General features: G+C 52.1%; 1 long non-coding RNA gene across 3 annotated transcripts; it reads left to right on the top strand.

Moving 5' to 3' along the window:
• Positions 1-1942: 1942 nt before the first annotated feature.
• LOC124090810 (uncharacterized) lies at positions 1943-17771 on the top strand. Of its 3 annotated transcripts, XR_009226540.1 has the most exons (7): positions 1949-2462; positions 2846-4901; positions 9557-9706; positions 11206-11275; positions 16161-16286; positions 16494-16664; positions 17317-17771. It is a non-coding gene; the product is annotated as an uncharacterized LOC124090810 (long non-coding RNA). The 3 variants fall into 3 exon arrangements; XR_009226541.1 differs by lacking the exons at positions 16161-16286; positions 16494-16664; positions 17317-17771 and adding exons at positions 11443-13005; positions 13595-14679 and having other exon boundaries at positions 1943-2462; XR_006851232.2 differs by lacking the exons at positions 16161-16286; positions 16494-16664; positions 17317-17771 and adding an exon at positions 11443-14679 and having other exon boundaries at positions 1951-2462.
• Positions 17772-18164: the final 393 nt, after the last annotated feature.

The raw sequence follows: 18164 nt of genomic DNA, 5'->3' as shown, positions 1-18164 counted from the left end.
GTCCTTTATCATCTGGCTAATTTCTCCTGACCTTGTCCTCAAGGTTCACCTGTGTGGCAGCCTGGGCTAGAATTTTGGGGAACACCTGAACCCTTGGCCACAGTAGCTGCACCACTTACATTCCCACCAGTGACACCTGGGTTCCAACCGCTCCCAACCACCTCTTGTTCTGTTTTTATTAATTATCACTAATATCTTTATTGTTTTGACGGTAGCATCCTGGCGGGTCTGAGGTGCTTTCTCCTGGTGGTTTTGGTTTACGTTTCCCTAATGAGCATGGCCATATTTTCATGTGTGTACTGACCACTTGTTTATCCTCTTTAAACAAATGTCTCTTCAAGTCCTTTGTCCATTTAAAATTTTTTAAATTGTTGTCACTGTTGAGTTCTAGGAGTTATTTATATATTCAGGACCTTCATCTCCTATTCTGCTATTTGGTTTGTACCTGTCCATGCACATATACCTGGGAGCGGAAATTCACATGCTGGGAGTGGGCTGGAACCGGGTCTTGGCCACTCCATGCTCCAGGAAGGGCATCTGTAACTGGGTGGCCCAAAGACTAGTTGGAATGCAGAGAATAAAGTCAGAGGCCAGACAGGTGGGAGACTCCAGCCATGGGTCTCACATCTCTGGAAAGGCTGATCTCTACAAAGCACCATCTGGAGGTATCTTCAGGGACAGGTGAGCCTACAGGGCCAGGGCCTCCTGGAGAGCCAGCCTCCTTCAGAGTCTCCAGCGAAGGGCTCCCAGGATTGCCAAAGGCAACTGCGTGTGCGCTCAGACTAGCAGAGCCCTGGGCTGGGACCCTGCCACCCTTCACACCAGCCGAGGAAAGTCTGCTCAGGGGTCTTCCTGGTAATGTTACCAGACGGTGCTGGGCTTGAGGTGCCAGAAAGGCTCCCTTTGTGCATCAGGACCCTCCCGTTTCTCTCTGCTCCTGGCTGCCGCGATCAGAACAGCTTTCCTTGCCTTGTCCTTCCTGCATGATGTGCTGCCTCACCTCAGATTTGACAGATTTGGGTTTGGGCTTAGGGGGCAGCAGGCGGTGGGCGGGGGGAGGCATGGGACGGGGCATGGGACAGGAGTCAGATGAGCTCTCCACCGTGGGGCAGTGGCACAATCCTGTGGAGCCCTTTCTGTGTCTCTGAAGAGAGGAACAACCTGGTGAACAGGTCGTCGTGTCGACAGGTGAGGGCACTGGCGCGGCCTTGGTGGTCTCTGGAGTGCTGCGTGCACCCACCTTAGTTCTCCTGGCCTGACCAGACCGTGTGGGAGGCCATGAGGGTAAACACCAGGCTTGGTAGCTCTCCTCGACACTACGGAGAGCCTAGAATATTCCAGCCCTGGCAGTGTGGAACCCCCGGGGACTGGAGGCAGATGCCAGCATTCATTCTGCAAAAGTGGAAGCTCAGCGGCTACTTGTCTGGTTGTCACTGGAGTTAGGGCCCGAGGTGGCTGGGGACCAGGCCAGTGGTCGGGGTCTCCACCTGGGGCGAGACAGCTAACTGTCCAGAGCCCTTTCTCTCCTTATTCCATGGATGTAAGAACCCCCTGTTTTAGCTTGGCACACAACATGGCCCAGGCTGCCTGGGGAGCGGCTTTGAGGTGTCCCCCAAGTCTCCTGTGTTAATGCAAGAATATTCAGAGGTGAATGGACGGACTGTGACATTAGCCAGTCCCTCCTAGTTTGAATGGACTGACAGGGCAGGGACTAGGCAGTGGGAGGTGAGTGGAGGAGGGGGTCACTGGAAGGAGCATCTGTCCTGCAGCCCCTTCCTGACCCCCCACCCCATGGCCCTGGCTGCTGTGAGCAGAGCAGCTCCCCCCAGCCCTTCCACCCTGACCTTCTGCCTCCCGCCAGGCCCAGAGCAATGGAGTCGGCCCAGCGTGGACTGAACCTCTGAAACTGTGAGCCAAAATAAACTTTTCCTCCTCTAATTGTTCCTCTTGGGCACTTTGGTCACAGTGATGAAAAGTTGACTAACTCTAGTGCCAGTATGATGTGACAGAGACCATGTAACTGGATTGACGGGCGATGACTTGGGCACTCTCCCTCTTTCTCCCCTCTGAGATCTCCACCAAAACGGAGTGATGCCGTTTCAGCCCTGCAGACTGGGACATCTCTGTAGGACAGGGAAGAACCACGGGTCGAAAGAATGTGGGTCCCCAAGCAGCTTCCTGGAGCCACCCCACAGCTCGGGCTGCTTCCTTCCAGACCATTATGTGAGAGAAACAAAAGGCTCTTTCTTCAGGCCACAGTATTTCCAGTCCTCTCGCTCCTCACTTTGCCGGTGGCTTCAATAACAAGCATAATGCGAAGCTGACATTCTTGTAGGGGCTCCGGGCCCCACCAAGAGTGTGGGAATGTGGTCCTCGTTGGAGCAGCACTCCAGCCAGCCTGGGAGGCTTGCCTTCCTCGTCCCAGCAACGTCTGAGAAGCCGGAGTTCCTCCGCTCACTGTGGTAAGTACGTCTGGGATAAGATGGTCTGGGTGTGGCTGGCCCTGGGCTCTGACTCTGAGCCATGAGTCATTGAACTTGACTCCCAATGGACACTGAGGACAGCTGCCTGCCCCAGTGCTCAGAGCCGCTGTCCCACGTTGACAGAGGCCCCTGTGGGGAATTGTCTCCTTGGTCCCTAAGGAGGATGGGCTGAGTCCTCCAGGACCTACTTGCTCATCAGGCAGTCTCCAGGGGGTGCCCTGACCCAGGGCCTGGTGGCAGGAGGCATTTCCCTGGCTTAGGCAGGCAGTGGCTAAGAGCGGGGTGCTGGGGCCCCTGCTGCAGAGCCTTGCTGCTGGGACTTCTGGAGCTGCCTTTCTGACATGCGCTTTGTTGGTTGCCAGCCGCCTTCTCCCGAGAACCTTCAGCTTCCCCTGGGCAGGAACCGACGCCCTGGGCTGTGCTGCATGAGGCTGGCTGCAGTGTGTCTGAACAACACGAGGCCATCTGTGCAGCCTAGAAACAAAAACATCAAAGCCAGCCTCTGAAGAGCCCCCCCCTTCCTTCATTCCTAAGGGAACATTCTGGAAGACCCTGGACACCCTCATCATTGGACTAGGCTCCTCAGGCTTTTCTCTGTGGCTTGAGAGCCCTTGAGTGCTGAATCTGTGGGCTTGTGTGGTGGTTCAGCAGCCTGCAGAGGAAGGGAAGCCACCGTCCCACCTCTCTGGAGACCTTGCTCCGATCCGGTGTTCCTGCATCAGGCTCCTGCCCTCACACCACCCTGGTGAGCACCCCCAGCCCCCTACTGCCTGCTGCTGCCCACCTGAGTCAGCCCCTTCCTGAATGCTCACCATCACCTACATCATCTACACCATCACTATCTACACCCGTCACCTCTAGGAGCAGGAATTTTGTCTGCGAGGTTTTGTCTCTGTGAGTTACTTCACTCAAGGAAGCAATGAGTGTGGACGCCAGATGATGTGAAAGGGGGGCGGCGTCTACAGGAGCATTCGCACACACATGTGGTGTATCTGGAGGACACCCCAGGTTTACCCACGCCAGTCACGCCCAACTCCCAAGTGCACAAACATCCCAATTTCTCACTGAATGGATCTTTGCCACCAGAGTTGAGTTCCAGGGATTTTTGACCTTGGTTGTCATTGTTGGGATTTAAGCTCTTCCTGGGTGGGGTGACTCGCAGGAGCGTGGCGGGGGAGAGAGTGAGACATCTGTGAGAGGGTGACACAGCCATGCTGGCCCTGCTCCTGGAGTGAAATGTGGCCGCTGGCCCAGCACACAGGTCACACAGGCCTCCGTGGCTGCGTGGCAGGAACGCAGTCTGTCTCCCTGGTCAGCCCAAGTGCAGAGCAGGACAGCTGAGATGGCCCGGCTCCAGGTGCAGGTGCCAGGACCCTGTTCTCCCATAAGCTTCTGCGTGGTCCTGCTAATTGGCCCTGGTCTAATTGCTGCCAAGTCCCACTGCAGAAGGCCCATTAGACACCACAGCTAATCCCCCAGCTGTGGGCGAATTCTAACCGCATCTGATGCTATCTCTCTGAGTCACCTGCTTGCCATTATTCCCAGTGGGATGTGGGCCACAGTGGTTTCTGGAGTCGAAGAAGACTGAACCTGTCTCCATGGACATGTCCTAGGCCTCTCACAGACAAGCTCTATCGTCAGCAGAGCCCCGGCCGGCCAGCTCTGCCTTCCTGATGTGGAACCACTGGGTGTGGGGGAGGCCAGCCAGGCCTGCAGGGACAGAGTGGGCACCAAGCCTGCAGTGGGCACGCCTTGCCTTCTGGACTGTCAGCCTTGTGTCCTGTGGGTCTGGGTCCTCAGCCTCTGTCTTCAAGAGGGAGGGGACATGAGCTCTCTCCAGCAGCCGCCCTTCCTGCCTGCACCTCCCACTACGCTTGCCTGTCTCTGCCACCCATGGCCTCTCCCTGTCACCCTGCAGTGGCTTCTGCCAGACTCAGATTCCTTCTTGCTCTGACTCTAGGATGTCAAATGCCCCTGACTCTGAAACTCAGGACCTGGAAGCTGCCACCCTGCAGTGGGGTAACGAGGAGGGACTTGGGTGCACACAACCCGGCCACAGAGACTCAAGAGAGGGGGACATCAACACTGAAAGAGGGCAGTGGCCGGCAAGACGGGCCTATCCCCCAGAAAGCACTGGCTGGGCTTGGGGCACCAGCTCATCCCTGACTGTGAGCCCCTCTCATCCCTGGCCCAGGAGCAGCGGGGAATCCTGGAGCTCATCCTCTGTAAACTGACCCTCAACTGCCGTCCTAAATTTAGAACACACGTGGGCTTTCCGCTCCAGCAGTGTGGCCTGGTCCTTACTCTGCTGCTTTGATGCCTCTGGAGGAATTTGCTATTTAAGGACATCCTATGATTAATCACTTCATAAAGCAAAAGCCATCTCCGCTGTTCTGTTGGGAATAGCTGTTTTCACAGGTGGGTGTTGCTCAAAGCAGGGCTGCCAGTTTAAAAAAATATAGATGCCCAGTTGAGTCTGAATTTCAGACAAACAATAAATTATTTTTTATTAAAAGTATGTCCCAGTTACTACATGGGACTCCCACATGTGACAGAGCTGAATTGTGTTCCCCCAGAATTTGTATGGTACCAGGAATTAAACCCAGGGGTGCTAAACCACTGAGCCACATCCCCAGCTCTTTTTATATTTTATTTAGAGACAGGGTTTTGCTGAGTTGCTTAGCACCTCACTAAATTGCTGAGGCTGGCTTTAACTCGAGATCCTCCTGCCTCAGCCACCCGAGGTCTGGGGTCATAGGCGTGGCCACCGTGCCTGGCTGTATGTTGGAGTTCTAACCCCCAGTCCTTCCGGGTGTGACTTTACTTGGAGATGGGGTCTTTACAGAGGTAATCCAATTAAAATCTGGTCATTAGGGTGTGGGTGACAAAGTAATATGACTTATGTCCTCATTAAAAGGGAAACTGAGGACACAGACACACCCACAGGGAGAGCCCATGTGAACACGAGGGTGGAGACCAGGGTCAGGCGACACGCCAAGGGTGTTCAAGATGCCAGCAAAACGCCCCACGCTGGGACGGGCCTGGGACAGGTTTGCCCTCGCAGCCCCGGGAGCCAGCCCACCCTTCCTGGCTGCCTGGCTTCCAGAGCCAGGAGCCGACGCCGTCCTGTGGTCTAGGCCACCCAGTGTGAGTGCCGCGTTCCCACACACCTGGTGACCCTCGTGACAGCCACTTGGTTTGTTCAGGGAGAGCTTGGGACCCCAGAGCAGGGGATTTCTACTCTGCCCATCCCTGATCTGGGCCAGGGGGTCTCCACAGTGACAAATTCCCGGTCTCCGTAGCATTTCGTGTCCCTATTTGGGGTGGTGGAAGGAGCAATTCTGTGAAGCCCATCGAGCCTGGTCCTGTCAGTCAGGGTGGCAAGGGAGGGTCCCGCAAGGGGGATCCAGAGCCTCCCAGGTCAGGGAGTGAGGGAGCCCACGCATGGTCAGGGACACCCATGCCGTAGAGCCTGACCCCTGGACCCCAGACCAGCTCCGTGGGGCTTGTCTGATGGAGAAGGGCAACCCCGGGGCTTGCGGAGGGAGGCCGCCCAGCCTGTCGTGGCCTGAAGGTGACCGGCCTGCAGCCAGGGCTGCGGGTGCTGGATTATTGCTTCCTGGATCTCGTGGGTCGGGCTTCCTTCCCGGGGCAGCAGCCCTGGCACGGCAGCTCCCTCCCCGCGAATAGCCGCGGACACGTGTATCCTGGCCATCTGGGTTGAGAGCATTTCCTCTTCATTGTTTGAAGGAAAGTTCAGGGCGAATATGGAAAAAGCTGCAAGTGGGGAGGGCTGCCCGCGCCCCCAGAGGTGTAGCCACGCCCGGAACATGGCCTGCCCTGCAGGGCCAGGAGTGGCCCCAGGTCCCCCTTCCCGGGGCCTCTCTCTGCAGCCTGGCCCCCCATCGAGGCAGGAGAACCTGGGGAGCTGTGGGGTCCACGAGGACAAAGTGCACATCACTCAGGGCTGCAGGGGCCCCACTGCCTGCAGCAATGTGCACGAGGTGAGCCCCAAGGGAACTGGGGCCTGAGGGTGCTCCTCTAGGCACCTGCCCCTGCGCACAGCTCGCCCCTCCCTCAAGCGGCAGCAGGGCTTGGGTGCTCCCCGTGGGTGCAGGACCTACCTGCCAACTGTCACCCTTTAATGCACTAATGGAGAATCTGTCGCCGTCACCCTCCGTTCAGCCTGACGCAGAATGGACCTGAGGCTGCTGCGTGTAATTGTTATGGGTGGAGGTCGAGAACCGCCACTGTCCAGACAGGCCGGAACCAGTACCCTGGATGAGTCTGTCTGAAGACGGGAGTGGGGACAAGCAGCCTGGGACCCGTCTCAGGGCCCAGCCTCTCCCATGCCAGCTGCCTCCACACAGCCATGGCTCCAGCAAGTGTAGTGCCGCGCCCCAAGTGCCACTTCTCAGTGCTTGTCATGCCCCATGCCTCTCCCTCCCTTCTCCAACACACACCCCACACCTAAGCACATGCCCCTCCAGTGGGATGCAACCAAGTCTCTCTGTTATGGACGAGGAGACACAGCAGAAGTAACGTGTGCCACTTCTGGGAGTCATGTTCCTTTAAGGAGAGAATGTGCCTTCCAGTCCCCTTTCTCCTCTCCAGCGGCTAGAATGTCAATGTAATGGCCCAAGTTCCAGCAGCCATGTTGGGCCAAGGAGAAGGCACTTAAGGCAGGAGGAGCCCAACCCCTCACTTTGGTACTGGGTACTCTACCATTCAGCTACATCCGCAGCCTTTTGTATTTTTTATTTTGAGACAAGTTCTTGCTAAGTTGCCCATACTGAACTTGAACTTGAGATGGTCCCGGCCTTGGTCTCCCAAGTAGCTGGCGTTACAGATGTGAGCCACGGCACCTGGCTCAGTGTGCACGGATGTGAGAGGACACAACTTTGGATTTTTCCACCTTATGAATGACAGATCTAATAGCTAATGTATCAAATGACAGAAATGTGTAGCTGTGATTTTCCTTAAAGGGAAACACTGCCTTACTTTTCTTTGTGCTCCTTTCAGGATGTGGCGCATAGTAAGCAATTTGATTTGATTTAAACTTGTAAAATCCTGCTGCCCCGGGGGAGTTCTATACAACACCTGGTTCCTGCTGTCTCACCGTCCTGGCCTTTGTCTCTCCTGAAAACAACCTCTTTGACATTCCAGACAGGGCTCTTTGAGGGAGGCCATGCTCAATTTTGGCCCAATTTCTGTTGATCTTGGTCTGGATTATATCACTTCTTAGGTCAAACCTTTGAGATGAGAAGTCGCCCCAAAGGCCACTCTGGGCAGCTCCTTGCGCGTCAACAGAGCGTCCGAGCCAGGCCACGTGTGGGGTCAGAGTCGCCGAGAGGAAGGGCTTCCAGGAAGGAAGGGCCGGGTCAGCCGGCAGATGCAGCCCAGGTGGGGAGGCAGCCTTCCGCTGTGGGACCGTGACCCTGCACAGGGTCCTCTGATAGAGGCAGAGAGTCAGGCTGCCAGTGCCCAGAAAGGGCGGGGCAAGGAAGCAAAGAACATCTGGGGCAGGAACAGGTAGGGCAGTAACTCCGGGAGCCAGGGGCGGCCCTCTTATGTGGGATTTTCAAGGGGAGGGCGGTGTCCTGTTCTACTTATAGCAACAATTTCTCCCTGGCCTGGGTTTCCTCTCAGGTATTGCTGGAGAGAAGGTCGGGAAAAGGGGATATTTCATATTTTTCTGGATACATAGCTATGTTATCTGTATTGTTTATGTTTTTTCAAAATGTATTTGCTTACTTCTGTCACTTAAATAGAAACCAAAATTCTGATAAAGAAAGAAGAGCTGGGTGCAGGGACATACTTGGCAATCCCAGCAATGCGGGAGGCTGAGACAGGAGGACCACAACTTTGAGGCCAGCCTGGACAACTTAGTAAGAACTAAAAAGGGCTTGGAATGTAGCTCAATGGTAGAGCATCCTTGGGTTCAATCCCCAGCACCAAAGAGGAAAAAAGGAAGGAAGGAGATTCAAGAGAGAGTGAGAGGCTGGGGTTGTGGCTCCGTGGCCACACAGAAACAAATAAATGAAACAAAAGATCCATTGACAACTAAAAGTAATTATTAAAATAAAAATAAACAGAGAGAGCAAGAGAGGGAGGAAATAGATAAATGAATAATGAATGAATAAAAATAAAACCCCGGGCTGGGGTTGTGGCTCAGAGGTAGAGCGCCCGCCTAGCATGTGAGAGGCCCTGGGTTCGATCCTCAGCACCATGTAAAATAAAATAAAGACATTGTGTCCACCTATAACTAAAAAATAAATATTAAAAATGAATTTAAAAATAAAATAAAGGGGCAAGGGACGTCTGCCCTTTGCCTTCTCTGGGAATGGGACTTGTTTACAACCATGTGGTTTATCAGAAAAGGGGTCCCTGGTGAGAAAAACACTGGGAATTCCAATTGTTACAAGGACCTGGCTTTGGGCGAAAATGTCAAAACAGGGTGGTGGGGCAGCCTGCCCTCCACCAGGTGACAGATCTAGGGACCTCCCTTCAGTGCCAGGGTTCCCCAGAGAAGCAGGACAAACAGAATATATGAAAAATACAGAAAAAGATTGATCTGATGTGATTAGTCTGTGATTATGGAGACGTCCCGCGTTCTGCTGTCTGTAAGATGCAGGGGCAGGAAAGCCGAGGTGTCCATCCTGGTCTGAGTCTGAAGACCCCAGGCCCAGGACCACTGAGGTCACAGGGCAGGAGAAGACAGACGTCCCAACTGAAGCAGAAAGTGACTTCGCCCTCCCTCTGCCTCGCTCTCCTCTGCTCTCGTGGATGGGATGAGACCCCCTCACCCGGGAGCCGAGGTTTCCCTAGTCTGTCTACTGATTCAAATGCTCACCTCTTCTGGACACCTCCTCAAAGTCACATCCACAATTAGTATTTTACCAGCTGAGTGTCCCTTTGCTCAGTCAAGTTGACACATAAAATTAACTGTCCCATAACCCCAATGTGTGCCATGCGACTCCAAAGCTGCAGTCTGTGAATCGCTCCCTACCTGGCCTCCCACAGCCGACCGCTCAGCCAACCCCGGAATCCCACGGTATCTGTCCATTCCTCAGGGAATAAAACGAAGCTGACCGAGGTCCTGCAGCCCCAGAGTGGCCCCGATGGAATTTGACTTCGCCATCTACTCGGAGCTGACGCAGCCGGCGGAAGGGCTGGCAGCACAGTGTGTGCTGCGGGGTGGATGGAGCTCCGGGCCACTGCAGGTGAGTTTCCCTGTTTCCCTACATTCGCGTTTACTTCCCAGGCATCTGCTGAGCTCCAGGCCTGGCACTGACCTCCTCGAGGCATAAGAGGAACAATGCCAGGGCCCCCCCAGAGCTGGCATGGGCTGGCAGGCAGGGGCGCGGGAGTTTTGCGGGTGCACCTGGTAAGTGTGTGGGAGCCCAGGAGCGGGGTACTATTCCCTGCAGGAAGGTGGGGTCGGACGAGTTCTGAGGCATGAACAGGGCTTGAGAAGGCTTCGAACAGAGGAGCAGCCCAGAGGCAGGTGGAGGCTCCGAGGCAGACGTGTGGGAGGCGCGTTGGGGACAGCAGATGGGTTTGTCTGGAACAGCAAAGGTGGTGACGGGGCCAGAGGGAGGGAAGCTGGGGAAGTACAAATAGAATTGATTCGGTCTTTAAAAGGAGGGGAATTCGGACGCCTGCTCCACATGAGCACACCTTGGGGACACCAGGCCAAGCCCACGAAGCCAGACACAAAGGAAATGCCCCAGGCCGCTGGCCCGCGGTCCCCAGGAATGGGAGTCATAAAGATGGAAGGTGGAGTGGTGGTCCTGGGGCCTGGCGGCGGGGGCGGAGGGGGAGCTTAGTGGGCGTCAGTTTGGGCTGAGGAAGTTCTGGATACGGTGGTGGGATGGCTGAGTACCCAAGGCACCGAGCCCGCACCTGAAAGGGTAAAAGGGCAGGTTTTCTGTTGTGTATACTTTACCACCATTTCTTAAATAAATAAAAGCTTTTTAGAAGACTGGAAGGAGCGGACATCTTTTGAAGGAGTAAATGCCACATGCTGTGGAGTGTGGACTTCACCCCTCAGCCTTCTATTGCTATGCGGTCAAGACCTCTGACCCTGGCTGCCACCAGCAGCCACCAACTCCTCTGCTCCCAGTTCTGTGGGCCAGGGACCTGGGGCCCCGCTGAGGAGTTCTTTAGCTCCATGTGGAAGTGGCTTGGGTCTCCCGTGTCATTGCTCCCAGGTGGTAGCTAGGCCTGGGATGTTCAAGATGGTTTCACTCTGGTCTGGCAATCGCAGGGATGCATGGGAGATGAGGACCTCTCTTTTTCTCCCTACATCAGTAACGTGATGGACGGGCCCCAAGCAGGAGCTTCCCAAGCAATCATGGCAGGAACTGCATAACTCTTACAGACGAACCTCAGAAACCGCAGAATGTTAGTGCCACCCATTCTATTGATCCAAGTTCAGAGGGAAGGAAAAGCCTGCCTCTTAAGGAGAGAGAGGCCAGGTCACTCTGCGAAGGACGGGTAAAGAGAGAGGGATTGTTGGCCAGAAAAAGTCTTGGACCAACTTTTTAAAAAAGTTTGCTTTTTTGGTGCTTGAATCAAACAGGGCTTTGCACATGCTAGGCAACAACTCCGCCACCCAGCCAGAACCCCAGGTCCTCGGAGCAACTTTTATTTTATTTATTTATTTATTTTTTAAAGAGAGAGAGAGAGAGAGAATTTTTTTTAATATTTATTTTTTTAGTTTTCAGCGGAAACAACATCTTTGTTTGTATGTGGTGCTGAGGATCGAACCCGGACTGTACGCATGCCAGGTGAGCGCGCTACCGCTTGAGCCACATCCCCAGCCCTCAGAGCAACTTTTATATGTGTATATGCTGCCTTCCTGGCGGGGACTAAACCTAAGGCTTCGCATAGACTAGTTAAGCATCCCACCACAGAGCCACATCCCCAGCTTTTTTTATTTTTTATTTTGAGACAGGTCTCGCTAAGTTGCCCAGTCTGGACTTGAATTTGCAACTTTCAGCTTCGGCTTCAGCATCCAGAGTAGCTGGGATCAGGGTCTGCACCACTATGCCAAACATGTTACTTTATTTGTAAATTATACTCATGCATTATTGTTCTGACCCATTATGCATTTATAAAACTTGCACAAAAATGGAACTAGGCAGACTTACTATACGGTTAGCAACATTTTGAAATGATTTTAATTTTTGTTCTCAATATGGGTACAAAAGCTTTTCTCTCAAATATGTCAATGATCAAATTTTGTTGGTGAAAATAATGCAATTGGGTATGGTTCATTCTTCTTTTTAAAATAATCCTGCTGTAATAATAGGCTTAGTGAGCTGAGGTTGCTTATTTATATATTTGTATGTAAGTTGCTTATTTTAATATTTGGACTTGATGAGCATCGTAGCTGAAGAATACACAGCCCAATATGGGAGCCAGAAGGCAGAGGGCTCTCTTGTTCACCCACAGAAAATTATCTTTCTCTTTTAAATTCACCAGTTATGCAAAGATTTTTGTTTGTTTTCAAAATATGATGAATAACTTTCCATTATTTGTGCTGTCAACCTGCTACTTTTGCAAAGTATTTTTAATAATGTCTTCAAAATCCACCACTTCTCTCGCTGGGATGATTTCTAGATTAGAGACTCTGTTCCAAGTTTGTTGTTGTTGTTTAAAGTGTGCAGATATGAAAGAGTTTTTAATTGACACATTATTAGCTGCTCACTCCCTTAAAATCCCATGCAACAATGTAACATTTCCTAACAGGTTTTTCAAAATGGTCCATTGCATAAGATAAAGCAGTTACTTTCTTAGGATGATGAACATGTCACTTTTTCCTGAAGTGTCAGAATGTGCGTGTATGTGTGTGTGTGTGTGTACACAAGTGCGCACATACGTACGTACGTTTATGCTCACGCTTTTAAGAATGTGCTGGGGAGCCAACAGCTGTGCCAAGAACCACTTGCTGTGGACAAAGGGCCAGCAGATTTGGGACACTCGTTCTAGGTCTATTTGTTTAAGCTCAATGGGTCTTTTAAATGTCTGTCACATGATCCACTGAATTTCTGGAACAAAAGACTTTCTTCATTCCTGGCAAAACATTGAAAAGACCCTTGTCTGTTTAAATGTCCAGTTTTTTGTTGCGTTGTTTGCTTTTTAATCAAGCCAACCACTTCCTGTGGGCTGCACTTCCGGCTCATCCTTTCCCTGCTTTGGGGGTGCAGGTAGTGAACTCCCAGTCTGAACTACCTTGGTAGTCCAATCCTGAACTCCTTTTTTTTTTTTTTTTTTAATTCCAAGTCAAATGTAGCTCCAGCAGTTTTTCAATAACACATTGTTTTACCTGAAGAGATCATTTACAGAAGAGAAAGAACTCCTCTGGTTGTCATTCCTTAGTGGCTCATAAGAAAAGCAGTTCTTCATGGACTTCAACCTTGATACCTGACCTTTTTGGACACAGTAACAGCATCTGTAGTTTTATCCAGTCGAGCAAACTTCCCACTGAAAATTTCTAATGAACAGCCAAATGTTCGTGAGTATTTTCTGGGCATTTCCAGCAGTATTTGTTGACAAAGGAGTGCATTTTGGTGTCTTACCATCTCGTATTCCATTATTTACTCCATATAAGCATTTGCCCACTGATACTGCCTCTTAGACACTTTTTGTTGTTGTTGAAAAAAAAAAAAAAACCCTCAAAAGGAGTTCCCAAACATTTTCCACTAAGTTGTTGAGAGTTCGTAAAGCCTGGGGCTGGGGTGGAGCTGGGGTACAGTGCTTGCCCACCATGCACAAGACGATTCCCAGCACTACAAAAAAAAAAAAAAAAAAAAAAAAAGTTTTGTCAAGAACTGAATTGACAGTGATCAGTGATCACCACCTGTTATGGTTTCGATATGAGCTGTCCCCCTGCAAAAGCTCCTGTGTGTGACAATGCAAGAACGTTTAGAGGTGAAATGATGATCGGTCATGAGACCCTCGACCCAACCAGTGCAATAATCCAGTCAAATGGACACCTGGGTGGTATCGTAGGCAGGTGGGGTGTGGCTAGAGGAGTCATGGGGGGCCTTGGGGTATATATTTTGTCCCTGGTGAGTGAAGCTTAGTCTCCCTCTGCTTCCCAGTGCTATGTCCTCAGCTGCTTCCCTCCACCACACTCCTCCACCACGACGTTCTGCCTCATCTTGGGCCCCGAGGAATGGAGCCGGCCGCCTATGGACTGAGACCTCTGAAACCCTGAGAGCCAAATAAAGTCTCCTCCTCTAAAATTGTTCTTGTCAGGACCCTGGGTTACAGCAGCAGAAAGAGCTGAGTAATACACCACCCCAAGAAATGGAAATGGGTTGAGGGGAGGAGAGTGCGAGAGGGAGCTCTTACAGGGGAGAGGGCCTCTCTCCGTCTGTGGAGAGACGGCCTTTACTTGTCAGCTCTGACAAATAAAATAAAAAAATAAAGGGCAGAGGGTCCCTGGGATGAAGTTTTTTGACAATCAGGGGTCACTGTGAGGGCACAGAGACGATGATTATTGAACATGTCCTATGTCCAAATATTGTGCTAACTCTGGGGACAAACCTATGAAATAAATGCTGCCCCTTATTTACTTAAAAGAAAGAAAGAAAGAAAGAAAAAGAAAAGAAAAGAAGAACTGGTTTGAGGACACTTTAAACACCACGCTCAGGGCTGAGGCTGGTCCTGGGTTCTGGGTGCTTAGTTCCAGTGTGTTGCTGAGGGAAGTGGCCTCCTGCAGTCTTGAGCTACCCCGACGCAGAGCAGAGAGGGAGGCTGCTTCGTAGCAATTGCACTACATACAAACCCACCTTGCGATGGAAACGCCTGGCTTGTCCTACCCGATGAGATCCCCGTTGTGCTTGCCTGTGTTTGCCAGCTCCGTCAGCTAGTGTGTGGTGGGTTTCCCCACCAACAACCAGTTCTCCAACACCAACTTGATGATCAGCAATTTAATTCAGTTCTGATACTGTCTGCCTGGAGTTGGGTCAGACTCCCAAATTATGAGACTTCTCCCAATTTAGATGCCAGCCACCAACGGGGTCCCCAGGGCACCCACATTTCTGCCCAGCTGACGATAAATTCACGAGCTCACACCCACCCTTCAGGTTTGATAGGGTAACTCTCCAGAAGACTCAGAACTCAGGAAAGGGGCTGCTTCTGGTCAAAGTTATTACAAAGGAGACACATGAAAAGCCAGATGGGAGGTGTGGGGCGGGGTCTGGAAGGGTCCAGAGCTGGAGTGTCTGTCACCATGGAGATGGAGGTGGCCTTCTCCTGGCCCGTGCACGTGTTCACAGACTGGCAAGCCCCTAACCTCAGGGTTCTTATGGAGAATATATTTTGTCCTTGGTGAGTGGACGGATAGCCGAGCTGTGGGAGTCTCAAGGCCAACGATTGAGATCGTTGGCCTTGAAATCGTTGGCCTCTGAGGATCAACTCCAGCTCCAGCCCCTCTCCTCTCCCTGAAGGTTGGGGGCAGGGGCTGAAAGTTCCAACCCCCTAATCATGGCTTAGTCTTTCTGGTGACCAGCTCCCACTCTGAAGCTGTCTAGGTGTCCCCTTCTACCCCATGACTCATTCACTGGCATCAAAAGACCCATTACCCAGAAGAGTTCAAAGGTTTTAATAGAACTGTGCCAGGAACTGGTGGTAAAGATAAAAAAATATATATTTTAATTTAAAGGGTTTTTTTTTAAACATACCTATTGTTCACATGGGCTAGGATATTAGGATTATTTTCAATTTGGGGATTTTTTTCCTCAGATCATTTTGTTTTGTTTTTGGGGTGCGGGACCCATGCCTGGGACTGGCACACGTGAGGTTAAGTGATCTACCTGTGAACTCCATGCCCCCGATGGATTGTTTCAAAGCCACTTCATTTTAAAACAATTACCTAAGTTAAAATCAGTAGTATAATCCATCTATCCACAGTCAGTCCTCTCATCTGAGTACAAGTGATGCGTAAATGTCACAGGACAGTAAGAAGGGTCAGACGTGGGTGAGAGATAGTTCCCCAGGGTTCTGTGCGTGGGCCTAGCTTGACCCATAGCCCAAATGGGGACTGCTGTCAATCTGAGTGATAAATATTTGTAAATCTTACTTTCTTAAAAAACAGAGGTATGGAGAGTCCCTGAGGTGGAGTGACTTGTCGGTCCTTCATCCCACACACATGCACCGGGAGCTTACTGGGTTCCAGAGCTGATGCGAGAGCGTCTGAAACCACAGGGCAGATGTGAGCCAGTCCTCGGCCTTGAGACTCCCACAGCTCGGCCATCTGTCCAGAGGGCACCAAAGTCCTGTCCCAGCTCATCACATCAAGGGGTGGCGGGTGCTGACAGCAGGGCAGGGGCTCCAGACGGGTCATGAGTCATGGGAAAAGGGTCACTATAGATAAACTTCCAGGAGGAAGTGACACTGCTGGCTAAATTCTGAAGGTCAGAGTGGAGTTGAGACCTACGTTATGCCCACAAGTTCAGGAAGCCACCAGGACAGCAGTGTAGCCAGAGGGAAGGTCCCTAGTTGGGGTCAGGAGGAAGAGAGGTCAGCGAGAGGCCACATTGCCGGTCTGTGTGTGAGGGGCTGGGGAGTTCTGATGTCACTCAGGGGCAAATGGCTGAGGAGGGGCTGAAGAAGGGAGGGGGTGGGTCCCATTTGAGTTTTAGGAGACCTTTCTCACTACAGGCTGGAGGAGGATGCCCTGGGAGAGGAGGCAGAAGGCACGAAGCCAGCGAGGGTCAATGTCACTGTGAAGCAGGACAGAGGATGAGTCCTCAAGAAGGGGAGCGACCTGGAGCAGCCAAACTCAAGGTTACAGGCCCGTCCCCCACACAGGGAGCTCACGTAGACACAGATGCCCGTTCAGGGATCCCAGGCCATCCTTGCTTCAGGCTAACTGGCTATACTTTCAGGGGTCCCCATACATGCCCCTCACTTCCAACAGTCCCCTAGAATGACTCAGAACTCAAGAAAGGGCCATACTTAAGGGTCATAGTTTTGCTTTTTTTTTTTTAATAGCAAAGGACACAAATCAGAACTGGGCAAAGAAAGAGGTAAAGAAGGTGACACCAGGGAGGTTCCAAGGCGAAGCTGCTGTATTCCCTGAGGTCTCACCACCCTCTCTGAATTGAAGTGTGACGCTGTGGAGTGGTGCCAGGCAGGGACGTTTGCCTGAGCCTCGGAGCCCAGGTTTGTTGGGGTTTCCTTGCATATTCACGAATGATGGCTCACTGCCCATGTGGCTGAACTCACCGCTAGTCCCTCCCGCTGAGTGGGGTCCGACATTGTGGCCAAAGCCCCACAACATCAGTGACCTGTTTTCCTTTCTGGAGTGACAAGTCCCACCCTGAGTTATTGTCTTGTCAGGTCAGCACACCTACCAAGGGATCTCCATGAGTAGCCTCCCTAGTAATCCAGGTGTGGTCAGGGCCCACCACAGGTAACAAGGACTTCTGTGTTGCCCAGGGGCTTCCCAAGGTCTACGCCCCCCTCTGTGGACACAGGCCAGCCAGATGCCTCATGGTTCAGGAGCTTGGGTGGCGTGTGGAGTTGTTGCTTGGTGATCTTGGGAATCCACAGTGTGTCCCTTGGCACTTGTGTTCCCGCAGGAGAAGATGTCAGGCAAGACGTTAGATGTAGTAGAAGTACAGCAAGGTCTGTTAGAGAGAAAGGAACGACCCCTCAAGGAGAGGAGGTTTGTCTCAAAGAGGAGAGGGACCTGACGTCCCCCAGTTTTGTGGAGTCTTAGGGAAGTTTCTAGAGGGTTTTGCCCAGGTACTACCTCTCAACTTTTGAGTGACAGTAGATTTGCAAGTCCCTCCTGCCTCTGGTTTTTCCACAGGTATCCAAGCGAAACCCAGGTGTGGGCTGGCGTTTGCCATCACAGTGAGATTGAAATGAGATGCGAAGTGACCTGTGCTGACTGGTTCTAATGGGCCCTTGTTTGGATAGATTTCATGTTGGTGGGCTTTGCTTTTAACGATCCTGGGTTCCTGGGTCTTGGAATCTTGGGTGTGTGTAAAAGCCACAGGAGCCCCCTTCCAGGACAGTCTGTGTTCTGACCAGGAGGAAGGAGTCTTACATTCCTCACCTGGAAAACAGCGCTAAGGGTACAGGTTGTTTGTCAAGGAATGTAACATCCTATTGACTTAAGCCAGCGCAGGGCCGGAAGGGCCTCAGGGAAATCGCTTCTGAAAAGAAAGTGTGTGGAGGGAGCACAGGCCCTGCCTGTGGAATGACATGTTCCCACCACTCTGCGTGAGGGGCCTGGAGACAGGGACCGGAAGGTGGAGGGTTTGTGTGTGGGAGGGGTGTCTAGAGGGGTCTCCCCCTGGGGACAGGGGAGAGGCTCCTGGGAGGCGGAGCCTGTTGCTCCTGGCACCACGATTGGCTGTGGGGCTGTTGCTACAGGTTTCAGCCAACTGTTCAAACCAGGTTCACACAAGACACACGGGCTGTAACCAAGGGCTCTCTCCTCAAGCACTTCCTTTTTTCTTTGAATCACTTCCTTTTCTCTGGCTCTGGACAACCTGCCCATGAGGTGGGGGGAACCTTCTGAACTGGACTGCTGCTGATTTTAGAATCTCAAGTAAAGTAAACTAAGATCTACCAAAACTAGATCTGCAGTCTTGTCTTTTAACACAGCTCCGAGGGAAATTCTGCTACGGTGCATTCACACACGGAGTTAGG

The sequence above is a fragment of the Marmota monax genome, unplaced genomic scaffold (assembly GCF_021218885.2).
Source record: "Marmota monax isolate L192 unplaced genomic scaffold, Marmota_monax_Labrador192_F-V1.1 WCK01_AAM20220418_F8-fsc00010, whole genome shotgun sequence".
NCBI classification, from domain to species: domain Eukaryota; kingdom Metazoa; phylum Chordata; class Mammalia; order Rodentia; family Sciuridae; genus Marmota; species Marmota monax.
The sequence above is the reverse complement of the archived record's forward strand: the minus strand, read 5'-3'. Positions and strand labels throughout refer to the sequence as shown.